We start from the raw sequence: 20,778 nt of genomic DNA on the forward strand, positions 1-20,778 counted from the left end.
ATTGAACTTATGTCCCTGTTCTGTGATAATTTACACCAGTATAGGCTGTTTCGGTTTTCGTTACGTTTGTTGTTTTTGTAATTGATTCGTGTTTACTTTTGTTTATTAAACATGGATCGCAATCTACACGCCACATTTTGGTCCGACTCTCCTTCGCCTATAGAAAACCGTAACAAGTATGTACCAGATTATTCAGTCAACCTTTTTAAATGTTCTTTATTATGTTGAAATGATTTATCAAAGTGCAGCTGCTACTACTCCTAAACCTTTGGATTCCATCCGCCATAGTGCCCTTCATTTTGTTACAGCTGACAGTTTTGATACATCACTGTATCATGTATCAAATAGTTGGCTGGACTTCACTAAAGACCTGTAGATCTCTACATTGCTTCCTTTTTGTTTTCAAGACCCTACTTCATAAACTTCTGTCTTATCTAACTTTGGTGTTGAAGTTTAGATACCTGAGATGCCTAACCCGTTCACAGGAATGAGGTTCCTAGGGTCTCCACCAAGCTCCACATATATATACTATATTTTATACCATCTACTGCACCTTGTTAGATTTGTGTGTTAGGTAGTTGTTGGGGAATTGTTATATTACTTGTTAGATATTACTGCAATGTTGGAACTAGAAGCACAAGCATTTTGCTACAATCGCATTAACATCTGCTAACTATGTTAGATTTGATTTGATTTGATGCTAGGTACTGTGGGGCAAAAAAGTATTTATTCAGCCACCAATTGTGCAAGTTCTCCCACTTAAAAATTTGAGAGAGGCCTGTAATTTTCATCATAGGTACACTTCAACTATGACCGACAAAATGAGAAAAAAAATCCAGAAAATCACATTGTAGGATTTTTAATGAATTTATTTGCAAATTATGGTGGAAAATAAGTATTTGGTCACCTACAAACAAGCAACATTTCTGGCTCTCACAGACCTGTAACTTCTTCTTTAAGAGGCTCCTCTGTCCTCCACTTGTTACCTGTATTAATGGCACCTGTTTGAACTTGTTATCAGTATAAAAGACACCTGTCCACAACCTCAAACAGTCACACTCGAAACTCCACTATGGCCAAGACCAAAGAGCTCTCAAAGGACACCAGGAACAAAATTGTAGACCTGCACCAGGCTGGGAAGCAGCTTGGTTTGAAGAAATCAACCGTGGGAGCAATTATTAGGAAATGGAAGTATACAAGACCACTGATAATCTCCCTCGATCTGGGGCTCCACGCAAGATCTCACACTGTGGGGTCAAAATGATCCCAAGAACGGTGAGCAAAAATCCCAGAACCACATGAGGGGACCTAGTGAATGACCTGCAAAGAGCTGGGACCAAAGTAACAAAGCCTACCATCAGCAAGGGCATTGAAGATGAAACGTGGCTGGGTCTTTCAGCATGACAATTATCCCAAACACACCGCCCGGTCAACGAAGGAGTGGCTTCGTAAGAAGCATTTCAAGGTCCTGGAGTGGCCCAGCCAGTCTTCAGATCTCGACCCCATAGAAAAACTTTGGAAGGAGTTGAAAGTCTGTGTTGCCCAGCAACAGCCCCACTGTAAATCTGCTTTTAGTTTTAATGCACTGTATTGCTGGAAAAAAATCTAAATACATTCCCTGATGATGTTCTGGTGCCATTTTGGGCAGTTTTAAGTATTGATCGGGGACCTATTTGTCAATGAATACTACTGTTTTTCTGGGTGATTTGTGATTATTATTATTTGTGCTTCCCATTACTGTATTTTTGTATTTTAATGGGTATATTTTGGGATATAATGTGTATTTATGCTGTATATACAGGGCACATTTGTAAAAGAGACCTAGGTCTCAATATGTTTTCCTTGTTAAAATAAATGATAAGTAATAAATCAATAAAAATCCGCTTTTGTGTGTGTGAGGGACTTATGATGAGTGTGGACAATATTATGGTAACTACACCTATAGGTTTGAGTGAGATTTGCAGTTAGGCTTATGGCCATATAATTTATATTTTTAAGTGTGATTCCAGTTCAGTAAACTGTCAGAAAATCATGAAATCATATTTTATGATTACATAGTCAATTATGTGTCAGGATTACATTTGAGAGGTAGAATGTTGACGTAATGCTAGATGTTTGAACATTGGGTTGGGCTTGCAATCATTTTTTCGCTTATAAATTACTCATTATTGGGGCTTGTGAAGCATTAAATCTTGAAATCCTCTTACACAGTTAAAGCTAGAAACGGCATTCAAAAATTAAAATGTGCAGAGCTGTTTTAAGATTAGTTTAGTCATTTGGAGTCACCTTTTATTGTAAATAAGAATATAATGTTTTTAAAAAACTTATACATGAATGTGGATGCTTCCATGATTACGGATAATCCTGAATGAATCGTGAATAATGATGAGTGAGAAAGTTACAGAAGCACAAATATCATACGCCCCCAAAACTGCAATGGTGAGAGGTTAGCATGTGTTGGGAGTATGCTATGTGATATTATTATTCACAATTCATTCAGGATATCCTTAATCATGGTAGCGTCCACAATGTAGAAGTGTTAAGAAACGTATTGTATTGTTATTTACAATAAAATTGACTCCAAAATGACACACTACATTATTTACCATTCATTTATTTTGGGCACAAAATAATCTGAACACAACCCAAACAAACAGCAAATGCATTCAACAAATGTGTAGTCACAAGCTTGATGTAGTCATTGTGTGATATTAATATGGGACCAAATAATTAACCTTTTACTACTTTAATACACATCTAAGTGAATTCGTCCCAATACTTTTGGTCACCTAAAATGGGGCTACTATGTACAAAAAGTTCTGTAATTTCTCAACGGTTCACTTGAAATGGATTAAAGTACCCTCAAATTAATGCTGACAGTCTACACTTTAACCTCATAGTCAACATCGTATCATTTGAAATCCAAAGTGCTGGAGTACCGAGCCAAAACAGAAAACATTTGTCACTGTCCCAATAATTTTGGAGCTCACTATATGTATAAATTATTTATAATAAATTATGTATATTAAGTCTTGGTGATTCAATAGCTTAGTTAATCATTACATGACTGTCTATGACTGTCTAAACACTGTCTATGTTTTGCACAGTCTGGCAGTAACCCAGGACTTTCAGAGGCAGAGGATCTCTCTTTCGGCTGCTGCTGACAACAATTGCATGTAAGTTGTTCTACATTATTATAATTATGTATCTGCATTGCATTTGTGACCGCCCAGTGGATTAAAGGTGAGACACAGAGCTACAAAATGATATATCATACACTGGTATATCATACACTGGTATATCATACACTGCATTTTTTTGAAAATGGGAAAGTAATTCTTCTTTGAAAGTTGATGAACTTCTAACCTCAATTTTGAGAAAATGTCCTTTGAATGTTTTGGTAGTACTAATGGAGAGATCTCCTTTGTCGACACACCCGCTCACACCCTCTTAAGCCAACCACACCCATCTCTTTAAGGATTCACATGTGAGGTCATGTGCTAAACAATGAGTAGTGTAGTAAAGATGAAGACTAAAAGTGGTAAAAGTAATACCCTGCAATAAGGAAAAAAATCCAGGTTAACAGAACATGTCCAGATAAATACATTTCATAAATATTAGATGACGCTTACCCAGACACTAAATTGATGGGTCATGTGAAAGAAATGCTATAACCCCCAGCCACATCTTGCTAAGTGGATGGTCTCTACATGGTCTCTACAGAAGGTGTGAACAGTACAGTCAAACAGTACAGTCAAATGGTTACTTGCATAGTAGAAATATTAGAAATAGATAGGTAATGTGAAAGAAGTGCTATAACCCCCAGCCACATGTTGCTAAGTGGATGGGTCTCTACAGAAGGTGTGAACAGTACAGTGAAATGGTTACTTGCATAGTAGAAATATTAGAAATAGATAGTGTCAATATGAATAAAATAATATACAGTATGTACAAGAACAATATCAATATCAGTGATAGATGAGGTAGTTCTATGCATACAATCAGGGGTAAAGTGGCTAAGCAGTGGCTTGTCCATAGCCTCTTTGTCGCAAAACTCCCTGATATTCTCAAAAAGGTTAAGTTTGTCTGTGTCCAGTCCAGGTGGTGCTTGTACAGGCAGACCATCTATGGGAGGAAGGATGTCACCGTTGTGCAGCAGCTGAAACCTGGTCCCGACTGAGTCCGACAGCTCCTTGACGACAACAACACCAGGCTCCAAAACATCAAAGCTGTAAAACAGGAAATAACAAAAACAAATTGAGAAGAGGTTACAACCTTGCACAACATCAATTCACACCCCAAGTTTAAAAAATAAATAAAAATCTCATACAATTGCAATGAAGATGATATTCACCTGAAGTGCTGATACTGGTTGATCTGTGGCAGTCAGGTGTTGTTGCCAGCCATAGCTTTCCACCAGCACCGTACCATCCTCCAGTCCAACCAGCTGTGGGATGTTGACCCCTGTTACAGTGCTGTCCGTCACAAAACCAGCAATCTCAGACAAAGTGACAATCATGTTGGAAGTCAATTAAATAATCAAAACGTGTTGTTTATGCTACACATACTAAGTGTTGTCATCGATTCCTTGTAGAGACGCCACACTGCTGATTTTGTCACATGGGATGACAGCAGCTTTCCACCAAAGTGTTTGTGTCCTGAGTGGCGTCCTGGTAATACTATTGCATTATCCTCTGCATAGTTGTTGATGAAGTTCACCACTCTCTGCTGGTCCTCATGCTTCAGGTGTAAGCTGCGCTTACTTGGGCCAGCTCTCTTTTTGATGGGAGGCATTAGACCATTCTCCTTGAATGACTGGTGGAGGAGAGTCAGGTATGTTCTGCTGATGCTGAAAGACAAATTCCAGAAACAAATATTTCAGCATTATTATACAAAAGCTAGCCGTAATCACCGTCAGACACACTTGGCTAACTTGATGGGTTGTCAGCTAGCTAGCTAATAGTAAGCTTTAACTTGGGGTCTTTTGTTTAGACATGCAGCTAGCTAGCTAAAGAATTAACCATAATCCCAATCCACTGTCAGGATTTGGCCAGCGTTGTTCCGGGTTTTGGTCACTAGATGCCCCCATTGTGCTTTTTGACCTTATGTTTTTTCCCTTGTTCCCCATTATTATTTGCACCTGTGCCTCGTTTTTTCCCTGATTGTATTTAAACCCTTAGTTTCCCTCAGTTCTGTGCTCTGTGTTTGTATGTTAGCACCCAGCCCTAGTGTTCTGTGTATTCTTGTCGATTCCGGTGGATGCTCTTGTAGAATTCTGTTTTTGTTTTTGAGTATCTCTTGAGGCTTTTTTGTGCTATTCCTACCACCTTTTGGATTTGCCATTTTTGTATTGAAGGACTTCTCCTTTTTACTTTATTAAATACACCGTCTTAAGTACTGCTGTGTCTGCCTCATCTTCTGGGTTCTGCTGACTATTCGTGGCTCAGTTGGTTAAGTGACTGTTTCTCACTCCGGAGACCCAGGTTCGTAACCGGGTCCTGACATCCACAGAGTACTAGCAATACAAACCGATTGTCATAGTTAGTTAACCAAAGTTAACCAAACAGGTTCAATGCTAGCTTTTTAGCTAGCTAACATTAGGCTATAACTAGCAATGTGAAATGGCAGGATGACATTACTACACACAGATCATAAACGTAATGTTAGCTAGCGAGCCAAACATCTAACTTCAGCTCGTTAGCCAACAGTAAGCTTTACTACTTGGGGTCTATTGTTTAGACATCCCAGCTAGCACAGTGGATCTGGGCTGATTCCGGCTGAGAGTTGGGGCACTCGGCTGAGAGTTAGATTCGGCTGATGTCATGTGGCTCCAGTCTGGGCCGCCTTAGGCAGTATTACTTATGGCTAAAATGCAGGGATTGAGCTCGGGCTGATTCCGGTGAGAGTTTTCTGGCCCAAATGTATTACTTGGGGCTCGGGCTGATTAAGGCTACTCTCTGGCAGATGATTACACGGGCTGCTTGATATAAATTAACATTTCATTTTTTTATTTTTTTTATTTCACCTTTATTTAACCAGGTAGGCTAGTTGAGAACAAGTTCTCATTTGCAACTGCGACCTGGCCAAGATAAAGCATAGCAGTGTGAACAGACAACACAGAGTTACACATGGAGTAAACAATTAACAAGTCAATAACACAGTAGAAAAAAAGGGGAGTCTATATACATTGTGTGCAAAAGGCATGAGGAGGTAGGCGAATAATTACAATTTTGCAGATTAGCACTGGAGTGATAAATGATCAGATGGTCATGTACAGGTAGAGATACTGGTGTGCAAAAGAGCAGAAAAGTAAATAAATATATAAATAAAACAGTGTGGGGATGAGGTAGGTGAAAATGGGTGGGCTATTTACCAATAGACTATGTACAGCTGCAGCGATCGGTTAGCTGCTCAGATAGCACATGTTTGAAGTTGGTGAGGGAGATAAAAGTCTCCAACTTCAGGGATTTTTGCAATTCGTTCCAGTCACAGGCAGCAGAGTACTGGAACGAAAGGCGGCCAAATGAGGTGTTGGCTTTAGGGATGATCAGTGAGATACACCTGCTGGAGCGCGTGCAACGGATGGGTGTTGCCATCGTGACCAGGGAACTGAGATAAGGCGGAGCTTTACCTAGCATGGACTTGTAGATGGCCAGTGGGTCTGGCAACGAATATGTAGCGAGGGCCAGCCGACTAGAGCATACAAGTCGCAGTGGTGGGTGGTATAAGGTGCTTTAGTGACAAAACGGATGGCACTGTGATAAACTGCATCCAGTTTGCTGAGTAGAGTGTTGGAAGCAATTTTGTAGATGACATCGCCGAAGTCGAGGATCGGTAGGATAGTCAGTTTTACTAGGGTAAGTTTGGCGGCGTGAGTGAAGGAGGCTTTGTTGCGGAATAGAAAGCTGACTCTTGATTTGATTTTCGATTGGAGATGTTTGATATGAGTCTGGAAGGAGAGTTTACAGTCTAGCCAGACACCTAGGTACTTATAGGTGTCCACATATTCAAGGTCGGAACCATCCAGGGTGGTGATGCTCGTCGGGCATGCGGGTGCAGGAAGCGATCGGTTGAAAAGCATGCATTTGGTTTTACTAGCGTTTAAGAGCAGTTGGAGGCCACAGAAGGAGTGTTGTATGGCATTGAAGCTTGTTTGGAGGTTAGATAGCACAGTGTCCAAGGACGGGCCGGAAGTATATAGAATGGTGTCGTCTGCGTAGAGGTGGATCAGGGAATCGCCCGCAGCAAGAGCAACATCATTGATATATACAGAGAAAAGAGTCGGCCCGGGAATTGAACCCTGTGGCACCCCCATAGAGACTGCCAGAGGACCGGACAGCATGCCCTCCGATTTGACACACTGAACTCTGTCTGCAAAGTAATTGGTGAACCAGTCAGTCATCCGAAAAACCGAGGCTACTGAGTCTGCCGATAAGAATATGGTGATTGACAGAGTCGAAAGCCTTGGCAAGGTCGATGAAGACGGCTGCACAGTACTGTCTTTTATCGATGGCGGTTATGATATCGTTTAGCACCTTGAGTGTGGCTGAGGTGCACCCGTGACCGGCTCGGAAACCAGATTGCACAGCGGAGAAGGTACGGTGGGATTCGAGATGGTCAGTGACCTGTTTGTTGACTTGGCTTTCGAAGACCTTAGATAGGCAGGGCAGGATGGATATAGGTCTGTAACAGTTTGGGTCCAGGGTGTCTCCCCCTTTGAAGAGGGGGATGACTGCGGCAACTTTCAAAACCTTGGGGATCTCAGACGATATGAAAGAGAGGTTGAACAGGCTGGTAATAGGGGTTGAGACAATGGCGGCGGATAGTTTCAGAAATAGAGGGTCCAGATTGTCAAGCCCAGCTGATTTGTACGGGTCCAGGTTTTGCAGCTCTTTCAGAACATCTGCTATCTGGATTTGGGTAAAGGAGAACCTGGAAGGGCTTGGGCGAGAAGCTGCGGTGGGGGCGGAGCTGTTGGCCGAGGTTGGAGTAGCCAGGCGGAAGGCATGGCCAGCCGTTGAGAAATGCTTGTTGAAGTTTTCGATAATCATGGATTTATCGGTGGTGACCGTGTTACCTAGCCTCAGTGCAGTGGGCAGCTGGGAGGAGGTGCTCTTGTTCTCCATGGACTTCACAGTGTCCCAGAACTTTTTGGAGTTGGAGCTACAGGATGCAAACTTCTGCCTGAAGAAGCTGGCCTTAGCTTTCCTGACTGACTGCGTGTATTGGTTCCTGACTTCCCTGAACAGTTGCATATTGCGGGGACTATTCGATGCTATTGCAGTCCGCCACAGGATGTTTTTGTGCTGGTCGAGGGCAGTCAGGTCTTCTGGAGTGAACCAAGGGCTGTATCTGTTCTTGGTTCTGCATTTTTTGAACGGAGCATGCTTATCTAAAATGGTGAGGAAGTTACTTTTAAAGAATGACCAGGCATCCTCAACTGACGGGATGAGGTCAATGTCCTTCCAGGATACCCGGGCCAGGTCGATTAGGAAGGCCAGCTCACAGAAGTGTTTTAGGGAGCGTTTGACAGTGATGAGGGGTGGTCGTTTGACTGCGGCTCCGTAGCAGATACAGGCAATGAGGCAGTGATTGCTGAGATCCTGGTTGAAGACAGCGAAGGTGTATCTGGAGGGGCAGTTGGTCAGGATGACGTCTATGAGGGTGCCCTTGTTTACAGAGTTAGGGTTGTACCTGGTGGGTTCCTTGATGATTTGTGTGAGATTGAGGGCATCTAGCTTAGATAGTAGGACTGCCGGGGTGTTAAGCATATCCCAGTTTAGGTCACCTAAAAGAACAAACTCTGAAGCTAGATGGGGGGCGATCAAATCACAAATGGTGTCCAGGGCACAGCTGGGAGCTGAGGGGGGTCGGTAAGCAGGCGGCAACAGTGAGAGACTTATTTCTGGAGAGAGTAATTTTCAAAATTAGTAGTTCGAACTGTTTGGGTATGGACCTGGAAAGTATGACATTACTTTGCAGGCTATCTCTGCAGTAGACTGTTTTTTTTCCACCTAGTGAACACTGAATTTTTTTTTACAGTTCTATCTTGACGGAAGATGTTATAGTTGGGTATGGAAATCTCTGAATTTTGGGTGGCCTTCCTGAGCCAGGACTCAGACACGGCTAGGACATCAGGGTTAGCAGAGTGTGCTAAAGCAGTGAGTAAAACAAACTTAGGGAGGAGGCTTCTGATGTTGACATGCATGAAACCAAGGCTTTTTCGATCACAGAAGTCAACAAATGAGGGTGCCTGGGGACATGCAGGGCCTGGGTTTACCTCCACATCACCCGCGGAACAGAGAAGGAGTAGTATGAGGGTGCGGCTAAAGGCTATCAAAACTGGTTGCCTAGAGCATTGGGGACAGAGAATAAGAGGAGCAGGTTTCTGGGCATGGTAGAATATATTCAGGGCATAATGCGCAGACAGGGGTATGGTGGGGTGCGGGTACAGCGGAGGTAAGCCCAGGCACTCTCTCCGATGAGAGAGGTTGTATCTCTGGACATGCTAGTTGTAATGGGTGAGGTCACCGCATGTGTGGGAGGTGGGACAAAGGAGGTATCAGGGGTATGAAGAGTGGAACTAGGGGCTCCATTGTGAACTAAAACAATGATAAGTAACCTGAACAACAGTATACAAGGCATATTGACATTTGAGAGAGACATACAGCGAGGCATACAGTAATCAAAGGTGTTGAATTGGGAAAGCTAGCTAAAACAGTAGGTGAGACAACACAGCTAATCAGCTAGCACAACAACAGCAGGTAAAATGGCGTTGACTAGGCAATGGGGCCGACAGATAAAACATAAACAAGCAGAATGGAGTACCGTGATTAATGGACAGTCCAGCGTGCATCAGCTATGTAGCCAAGTGATCAGTGTCCAGGGGGCAGGGAAGCTGGATTAGTGAGTGTTATCCAGGTTAAAAAAACTAACAATGACTAAATAGCTTGTAGCTAGTTAGCTGGTTAGCTTCTGGAGGTTCTTGAGTGTGTTCTAAAAATTAAACATAATAGCGATTCCGTATCACATTGGGTGATGCAGGTTACCGGAAGGTATAAACAAATTAAAAATCGAAAAGAGATAAAAGAGTAAATATGGGTCCAGTGAGTGTTTGGGACGCGGCGATTCAGACGGTTAGCAGGCCTGTGCTAACAGGCCGGGGCTAAACAAGGTAGCAGTTAGCGGACCGGGGCTAAACAAGCTGGCAGTTAGCAGGCCGAAATAGCAAGCAAGGAGATAGCAAGGGCTAGAGAGTTAGCCTTTGGGGGACTTCGCGATTATTTATTTATTATTCCATATTTTCTCAATATTTTCAATGTTTCTGTGATCAAAAAATACAATTAACATTTAAATTAAATTTTTTAACCTGATTAAGTAGTGTAGTATTTTGATACTTTGTGCAAGGCAATTGATAAGCATTAAACACTTAATGCGTCCCGAGTGGCGCTGCGGTCCAAGACACTAAATCGCACTGCGTTGCTTCAGATGCTGGTTCGATACCCATGCCAGCAGCGACCGTGTGTCACGACTTCCATCGAAGGTGGCTCCTCTCCCTGTTCTCTCGGCGGTCATCATCGCCGGTCTACTAGCTGCAACCGATTCATTTTTCCTTTTCTTTTGGTTATGTCTGTTTTGTGTTTCACCTGGTTTCATTTTGGTTAATTAGGGGGGATACTTCATTGACATTTCCTTTGGGGTTTTGTGCGGGATTGTTTTCGTTTGAACTATCAGTGAGTTTGGGTTTCGTTTTATTAGCTCATGTTTTACAGGTGTTTTTCCCTGGACTGTGTCTGAGTGGGGTTTTCGTGGCTATTGCTGTAGTCCGGTGTCCTGTTGTTTTTTGAGCTAGTTTAATAAAACACCCTTTTCTTTGGAACTTGTTTCTCCTGCGCCTGACTCCACACCCACATCTCCTTGGGGAGATCTGACACCGTGAGACCCATTAATTGGCCCAGCGTTGTCCAAGTGTTTTCTCTGACACAATTTTTTGGGGGGTGGATGGGTATAATTGTACGGATAAAATGTATAATAGTAATATTTAAAGTGACTAAATCAGGTCATTTTGTATACATTTAATACATTTGCATCGGACCGCTTCTGGGGAAATTCTGGTCAGATGCCAGTAAGGTTGGCTGAATTCCGGTTGACGGAAACGGGCCGATTCTGGGCAGTCATTAATTTTGATTCCGGGCCGAGTCCGACACCTGATTCCGGGCCGATTCAATCAGTTCCGGCCCCTGAAGAGGGTCGCTTCTGGGCCGATTCCTCATTGCTATCTGGGATGTAGCTAGCTAGCTTGCTAAACAATTAACCATAATCTCAATCCATAGAGTACTAGCAATTCAAACCGATTGTCATAGCTAGCTAAAGTTAACCAAATAGGTACAATGTTAGCTAGTTAGCTAGCTAACATTAGGCTATAACTAGCAATGTGAAATGGCATTCTGAGAACATTACTACACACAGATCATAAACGTAATGTTAGCTAGCGAGCCAGCCATCTAACATCAGCTAGCTAGCTAACAGTATGCTTTAACTTGCAATGAAAACAACTTTGACAAAATTAGAAACGTATAATATCTGAAACTGTAGCTAGACTCTTATCCGTATACATGGATGAACGCTTCACGGCAGACTGCAACCCCTTTCATTAAATAAGACATCCTGTGTTGTTTCCGTTTTGTTTGTACAGCTTGCTTGACCCATTGTGTCAAGTCACTCTGGTTCACACAGACCGTGTGCAATGCCATGAGAATCATCTTAAGCTTTAGCCCCCACCCAAACTCTGACCATTTTACTCCCCCTAGCAGAGCTGGTTAGGCTATTTTTATGTTATCTTGACCCTTGGTGACTGTAACTGTGCACCTGGCAACAATTGCATTACTATTTTTTGTCTACGTTTACTGACACGTCCATATTCAACTGGTGTTGAGCGTTCATAAATTCATCAGTTATTCTGCGCTCTGGCACATTCAGACGAGAGTGCTCTGAAACAGTTGTTGCAGTGATATTCTATGGAAATGGATACTTGCATAGTGGGGTCTTTTGTTAAGTTTTACTACGCGATACATAAAAAAGCAGTGTTAGACAGGATTACCTACACATACTGACCAGATCAAATAGACAGAAGCGAACTATATGGCCAACCAATCCAAATTCATCTCTTGGCATGTCCAGCCCACTCATTATCTCAGCCAATCATGGCTAGCGGGAAGGTTGCTGGCTTTTTCTGTGTTTTAATCTTGATACTCCCCATCCCGGATCCGGGATCGTGAATAAAGCCTCAGGCTCATTAGCATAATGCAACGTTAACGATTTCTGAAAATCGCAAATAAAATGAAAATAATGCGCCTGCTCTCAAGCTTAGCCTTTTCTTAACAACACTGTCATCTCAGATTTTCAAAATATGCTTTTGAACCACAGCAAATCAATCATTTGTGTAAGAGTATTGCAAGCTAGCTTAGCATTTTGCGTAGCATTTAGCACGCAACATTTTCACAAAAACCAGATAACCAAATAAATAAAATCATTTACCTTTGAAGAGCTTCGGATGTTTTCAATGAGGAGACTCAGTTACATAGCAAATGTTCAGTTTTTCCTGAAAGAATCTTTGTGTAGGAGAAATCGCTCCGTTTTGTACATCACATTTGGCTACCGAAACGAAACGAAAATTCAGTCACCAAAACGTCAACCTTTTTCCGAATTAACTCCATAATATCGACCGAAACATGGCAAACGTTGTTTAGAATCAATCCTCAAGGTGTTTTTCCACATATCTCTTCATTGATATGCAGTTCGTGGAAGCCTGCTTTCCCCTCAGAATCGCATGGAAAAATACCAGCAGCTGAAAATGACGCACCAATTTCGACGGAGGACACCGGGCGGACACCTGGTAAATGTAGTCTCTTATGGTCAATCTTCCAATGATATGCCTACAAATACGTCACAATGCTGCAGACACCTTGGGGAAATGACAGAAAGGGCAGGCTCATTCCTCTCGCATTCACAGCCATATAAGGAGACAATGGAAAACGGAGCCTCAAAAATCCTGCTGATTTCCTGGTTGCCGTTTCATCTTGGTTTTGCCTGTAGCTCCCGTTCTAGGGCACCCACAGACAATATCTTTGCAGTTCTGGAAAATTCAGAGTGTTTTCTTTCCAAAGCTATCAATTATATGCAGAGTCGAGCATCTTTTTGTGACAAAATAGCTTGTTTAAAACAGGAACGTTTTTCATCCAAAAATGAAATTGCGCCCCCAGAGTTTCAAGACCAACTAGGCCCATCATTTAACAATTTTATTTGTATTTACAGATGGCATAAACATTTGTTATTAAGGCACATGGAAGTTTCCATGTTCGAGAAGATTTGTATATAATACCCACCAACAATAACTGTAACTCTTGAACTGTTCAAACTAGAGACACCAAGCCAATTTTCACATGTTCAGGCTATCCTATTCTATCAAACAACCAATCAATAATTTTATCATCACTACGTTTTCAACTATAACCAGTCAACACCATTACTACTACAGACACTACCACCACTACTATAACTTATTTCAAAACCATACATACATTAAAACTAGCAACCACACCCCATTTCTTTCAGGAAATGTACTTTGCAGTGATCATTGTTAGCCTAAAGAGGTTATTTCTTAGATATAACTACAGCTAGCTATCAGTAGGTCTACATATGAACCTATTCTACATAGTTCTTCAACTACCACAGAAATACCTTTGCAGAGCTGTCATTACTAGATGCACAATCATAATTCTCTCCCAAAATAATAGCTTAAAATGCTACTATCATTACATCATCATTCAACTAAAACCAAACTTAATTTACATTAAACATTTTTGTAAATTGTGCATTTGATGATCTGAAACCCACAGCATGAATGATTCAGAGTTGCTTTGCTTTCCTAAAGTGTTGTTCACGTTATCCTGTCTTTTATTCCCCTCTTCCGACAGAAGATCACTTTGTCCTATGTCTTTCTTCTTTCAGTTTTCATAAGCAACAACAATAGTTTAGACAATTTTGTGATCTATCTGGCCCACAATCAAAATAAATAATGTCGATAGTAGTCTATCAAAGTATTCAGACCAACTATTTTATCTTGACTAGAATTAACTGCTTTGCATTAAATAGTAAAGTAAAACTTTATAAACTTCTTTCATTACCACAAAAAAATACTTTTAAATAGCTAAAGAAAACCCCACAACTTTACTGGTAAAGTTACCATCTAGTTACACCACACTAACATGTTCTCATCAGTCATTGCACCAGAATCAAAACCAGGATGAGTGATTATCTATACAGACCGATGTGTTGTTTTATGTTTGTGGAAGGCATTAGTTTACGCGTTAGTGTATGGTATAATGTTATCATACAACTTAATCTATTACAGTAACGTAAAGCTAATGGACAAGCTTCAACCCTGAAGATCCCCCAATACCACATGTCCTTCATGCCATAAAACACACACACACACACACACACACGCTGAACTCAATGGGGGTCTTGTGACACACTCACTCTCCTTGAACTGGTGGATAAAGTCATGTATGCCAACCATGTGCTACACAATAATTAACTCTTCTCCAAGGCGTTGCAGCCATTAAAACAGTGTGTATAGAGTGAGGGCATGGTGAAAGGCCTGCTTGTCCAGAGGTCCCAGCAGACAGTCAGGCCTATTGATGAGTCCTGGGCTTAATCAGGGAATAGCTGGAGCACAGCTGTGAATAGTAATGTTTATGCTTTTGCGGACAGAGTGGAAAAAAACCCCGATGCCACACAAAAGCCTGCCATGTCACCTTTGCCCCTGCTGTTTTCAAACATCTATATTTTTGCCTCAAAAACTTAACATTTTCACACTGAGATTGAGGTGACTTTGTTGTTTTTTGTTACAGTAAGATGATTTATTTATACACTCCCCCTACATATGTATTTGGACAGTGAAGCTAAAAAAAATAATCCAGCATTTTAGATTTGAGATCAAGAGTTTCATATGAGGCGAAATGCCAGCCTTTATTTGAGGTTATTTTCGAACATATCTGTTTTACCGTTTACAAATAACTCACTTTATAGTGTATTCAATTATTCAGTAGTGAATGGTGAATATTGCATTATGTCATTTTGGAGGCACTTTATGTTTAAAGAAATCTAAAATAAATGTACCCCCACTGCAACTCCCTAACGGGCTCGGGAGGCAAAGGACAAGTCACGTATCCTCCGAAACATGACCCGCCAAACCGCACTTCTTAGCACCCGCCCACTTAACCCGGAAGCCATCCACACCAATGTGTCGGAGGAAACACAGTTCAACTGATGACTGATGTCAGCCTGCAGGCACCCGGCCTACCACAAGGAATCGCTAGAGCGCGATGAGAAGGACAGCCCCTTCCCTCCGCCCAAGCCCTCCCCTAACCCAGACGACATTGGGCCAATTGTACCCCACACCATGGGACTCCCAATCACAGCCGGGTTGTGATACAGCCCGGGATTGAACCCAGGTCTGTAGTGATGCCTCTAGCACTGTGATGCAGTGCCTTAGACCTCAGCTCCACTCGGGAGGCCCTTGGAGTCACTTTTATTGTAAATAAGGATAGTGGATGTTTCTGAACACTACATTCATGTGGATGCTACCATGATTATAGATGATCAAGAATGAATTGTGAATAATAATGAATGAGAAAGTTAGCCTCTCCAGTTGGTAATGGTGAGTGGTTAGCATGTTTTGTTCGTCTCTGTAACCTTCTCACTCATCATTATTGATTCATGATTTCTCTTAATCATGACATTATCAGAAATATCTTACCTACTCACTTAGAAAGAACATTACTCCAGTCATCGTTCACCATTCAGTTCCTAACGGGCCAAACATAACCCAACACTCAACTGCAAATCACAAGCTTGATGTAGTTATTGCGTACTAGGCAGGGGTGCTACTTTCACTGGGTGATGGAGGAGACATGACCACCCGACATTCTAAAATTGAATTTTTGTCCCCCCCAGTTTTTCATTGCACTGTGATACAAAAAAAAGCAGCAACAGCGTGCTTTAGGACCATGCAGACACCTCAGAGCGGTCAAGTAGGCTGTACATTTTTGCCAGTTAATGTACCATTAGAGCTAACGAAAAGTTTGCTCACGTTAGCAAGCTAGAGCACAAACTTAAGGTTTTATTTTTGCCTCAATCACACTAGATCTATGAAACCAGCAGACAAACTATTTTTTTGACAGTGCATTGTGAGTTTTTATTAGTCAGTATAGCAATGTAACATCATTGATCTGTCAGTTTCCCTAGCTTTTCACACTGACACAGTATTATCAACTATAGACTACACTGTCATGGGGAAGAGTCAGTACACAACACAACATTGATGATTATGAATGGACACAGTTATATTTAAATGCCCAGTCATGGTCATCTAATCTCTGTTATAAATTACTGCAGTTTAATACCATCCATAGAACATCCTATATGCCAGTGAAAATGAATATCTGCTGGAAGTGTAAAACAAAAAAGGGGACATATATGCACACTAAATAGCGTTTCAATCGGTGACGTCACTTGCTCTGAGACCTTGAAGTAGTGTTTCCCCTTGCTCTGCAATGCTTTTGTGGAGCAACTGTTGTTGATGTGTGCAGAGGGTCCCTGGTTCACGCCTGGGTATGGGCGAGGGGACGGTCTAAAATTATACTGTTACATTGATGCTGTTGACCCAGATCACTGATTGCTGCGGAAAAGGAGGAGGTCAAAAGGAGGGTGAGTGTAACAGATGTGAAAAAGCTAGCTAGCTCGTTAGCGGTGGTGCGCACTAAATAGCTTTTCAATCAGTGACGTCACTTTCTCTGAGACCTTGAAGTAGTAGTTCCCCTTGCTCTGTGTGTAACGATGCTTTGTGGGTGACTGTTGTTGATGTGTTCGCGAGGGGACGGTCTGAAGTTATACTGTTACATGTGTCCCACCTTTTTTTCAGGTAAAGTAACCAATTTATGGTACTAACATAATGCAACATTGACAAATCGCTCTGCAATGGTAAAGTGTAGGCCTAGTACCCTCTAAAACCACTATAGCTCATAGTGAAAAACCACAACACACGTAGTCTAGTGTACCCTCTTAAACCTTGAGACCTAGATAGGGTATGGTGAGACGAAACCTTACATATTTAAAATAGTTAGTTTATCTGGTGCTTCTCTCTTCAATACAGTTTTCAGTTGTCTCTCTCTCTCATTCAACTGACTTGGCTACTTTTATAAAATTCTAAATAATCAACTAAAAAACTATTTGTTAAAAGGTATTAGTATTATCATCTTATCTCATAGACACATTTTCATCATGTAATTCTCAACAGATCTCTGAAACCAGCAAGTTACAATGTTTCCCTTTGATTATACTCTGTGTTAACGTTTGTTGGTCCTGTCGCCATGACTATGACTGGCTCTCATCAAGCTGCTCAATCAAGAAGATACTGCAAACTGTAACCAGTGCCTGCAACCTGGATCCGGTTATCAATCAACCTAACAGTTACAAACAGCACAGGAATGAAATCGTCATCATGTATTGACACATCTTTACCAACGCTGCAGATATTTGCTTTAAATCCATAGGATGTAGTGATCACAATATATTAGCCATATCTAGGAAAACCAAAGTTCCAAAGGCTGGGCCTAATATAGTGTATAAGAGGTCATACAATACGTTTTGTTGTGATTTATATGTTGATGATGTAAATGATATTTGTTGGTCTATGGTGTGTAATGAGAAGCAACCAGATGCTGCACTTGACACATTTATGAAATTGCTTATTCTAGTTACAAACAAAGCATGCACCCATTAAGACAATTATTGTAAAAACTGTTAAATCCCCTTGGATTGATGAGGAATTGAAAAAAAAATATGGTTGAAAGGGATGAGGCAAAAGCAGTGGTGGAAAAAGTACTCAATTGTCATACAGAGTACAGAGGACAAAGAGCCGGATGCCTGGTCAGGACCCGGAGAAGGCGACTGGGGGAAAGCTGCCGTTATCGTCAATATTACTCGCCGACGTGCAATCATTGGACAACTAGACGACAACTAGACGAGGTACGATCATGAATATCCTACTTACGGGACATCAAAACTGTAATATCCTATGTTTCACGGAATCGTGTCTGAATGATGTCACGGATATTCAGCTAGCGGGATATACGCTGCACCGGCAAGATAGAACAGCACACTCCAGTAAGACCAAGGGGGGGCGGTCTGTGCATATTTGTAAACAACAGCTGGTGCACGAAATCTAAGAAAGACTCTAGATTTTGCTCACCTGAAGTAGTGTGTATTATGATAAATTGCAGGCCACACTACTTTCCTTGAGAGATTTCTACTATATTCTTCGTGGTGGTTTATTTACCATCACAGACAGATGCTGGCACTACACCGCACTCAGTCAGCATGTATAAGGAAATAAGCAAACAGGAACAGGAGACTTTCATGCAGGGAAACTTAAATCAGAACTACAAAATCTCTATCAACATGTTAAATGTGAAACCAGAGGGAAAGGAATTCTAGATCACCTGTTGGTAATGGCACACATCAACAACATTATCCCAGAAACCCTAGACCCACTCCAATTTGCATACCGCCAAACAGATCCACAAATGATGCAATCTCCATTGCACACCACACTACCCTTTCCCACCTGGACAAAAGGAACACTTATGGTGTTGTACAGCTCAGCGTACAACACCATAGTACCCTCAAAGCTCATCACTAAGCTAAGGACCCTGGGACTAAACAACTTCTGCAACTGGATCATGGACTTCCTGACGTTCGCCCCCAGGTGGTGAGGGTAGGTAGCAACACATCTGCCACGCTGATCCTCAACACTGGAGCTCCCAAGGGGTGTGTGATCAGTCCCCTCCTGTACTCCCTGTTCACCCACAACTGCATGGTCAAGGCACGACTCCAACACCATCATTAACTTTGCAGCCGACACAACAGTGGGAGGCCTGATCGCCAACAAAGACGAGACAGCCTATAGGGAGGAGGTCAGAGACCTGGCCGAGTGGTGCCAGAATAACAACCTATCCCTCAACGTAACCAAGACTAAGGAGATGATTGTGGACTACAGGAAAAAGACGACCGAGCACTCCCGCATTCTCATCGACGGGGTTGGAGTGGAGCAGGTTGAGAGCTTCAAGTTCCTCGGTGTCCACATCAACATCAAACTAGAATGGTCCAAACACACCAAGACAGTCGCGAAGAGGGCACGACACAGCCTATTCCCCCTCAGGAAACTAAAAACATTTGGCATGGGTGCTGAGAACCTCAAAAGGTTCTACAGCTGCAACATCGAGAGCATCACTGCCTGGTACGGCAATTGCTCGGCCTCTGACCGCAAGGTCTACAAAGGGTAGTGCGTACTGCCCAGTACATCACTGGGGCTAAGCTGCCTGCCATCCAGGACCTCTACACCAGGCGGTGTCAGAGGAAGGCCCTAAAAATTGTCAAAGACCCCAGCCCCCCCAGTCATAGACTGTTCTCTCTACTACCGCATGGCAAGCGGTACCGGAGTGCCAAGTCTAGGACAAAAGGCTTCTCAACAGTTTTTACCCCCAAGCCATAAGACTACTGAACAGTTAATCAAATGGCTTCCCGGGCTATCTGCATTGTGTCCCGCCACCCACCACCCGCCAACCCCTCTTTTACGCTACTGCTACTCTCTGTTCATCATATATGCATAGTCACTTTAACCATATCTACATGTACATATCACCGCAATCAGCCTGACTAACCATTGTCTTTATGTAGCCTCGCTACTTTTATAGCCTCGCTACTGTATATAGCCTGTCTCTTTAATGTGGTTTTATTTCTTTACTTACCTATAGTTCAACTAACACCTTTTATGCACTATTGGCAAGAGCCTGTAAGCAAGCATTTATCTGCTTCACGGCGCACGTGACAAATGAACTTTGATTTGATTTAAAGTAAAGATATTTTAATAGAAAATTACTCAAGTAAAAGTGAAAGTCACTTTCACTTTTAACGTGTCTGTTAGATCAGAGGCAGTAGGGAAGACCAGGGATGTTCTCTTGATAAGTGTGTGATTTGGACAATTTTCCTGTCAAAATGTAATGAGTACTTTTGGTTTCAGGGAAAATGTTTGGAGTAAAAAGTACATTATTTTCTTCAGGAATGTAGTGAACTTGTCACGTTCGTTGAAATGAGCGGACCAAGATGCAGCGTGGTATGTTCCCATCCTTTTATTCGGAAGAGAAACTTAAAGAACAAAACGAACAACCGAAATGTGACGCTATAAATAATGATCAACGGCAACTACACATAGACAAGATCCCAAAAAGCACAATGGGAAATAGGCTACCTAAATATGATCCCCAATCAGAGACAACGATTAACAGTTGCCTCTGATTGGTAACCAAACTAGGCCAACATAGAAACATAGAAATATAATTCACACCCCGACCCACCCTTAATCACACCCCGACATAACCAACATAGAGAATAAATGCTCTCTATGGTCAGGGCATGACAGATCTAAAAGTAAAAGTTGGCAAAAATATAAGTAGTAAAGTAAAGTACAGATACCCCAAAAAACTACTTAAGTAGTTTCATTTAACATTTTTGGGATAGGGGGCAGCATTTTCACTTTTGGATGAATAGCATTCCCAGAGTGAACTGCCTCCTATTCTGTCCCAGATGCTAATATATGCATATTATTATTGTATTGGATAGAAAACACTCTGAAGTTTCTAAAACTGTTTGAAT

This window comes from Oncorhynchus masou, chromosome 1, assembly GCF_036934945.1.
Source record: "Oncorhynchus masou masou isolate Uvic2021 chromosome 1, UVic_Omas_1.1, whole genome shotgun sequence".
In the NCBI taxonomy this organism is placed as follows: Eukaryota; Metazoa; Chordata; class Actinopteri; order Salmoniformes; family Salmonidae; genus Oncorhynchus; species Oncorhynchus masou.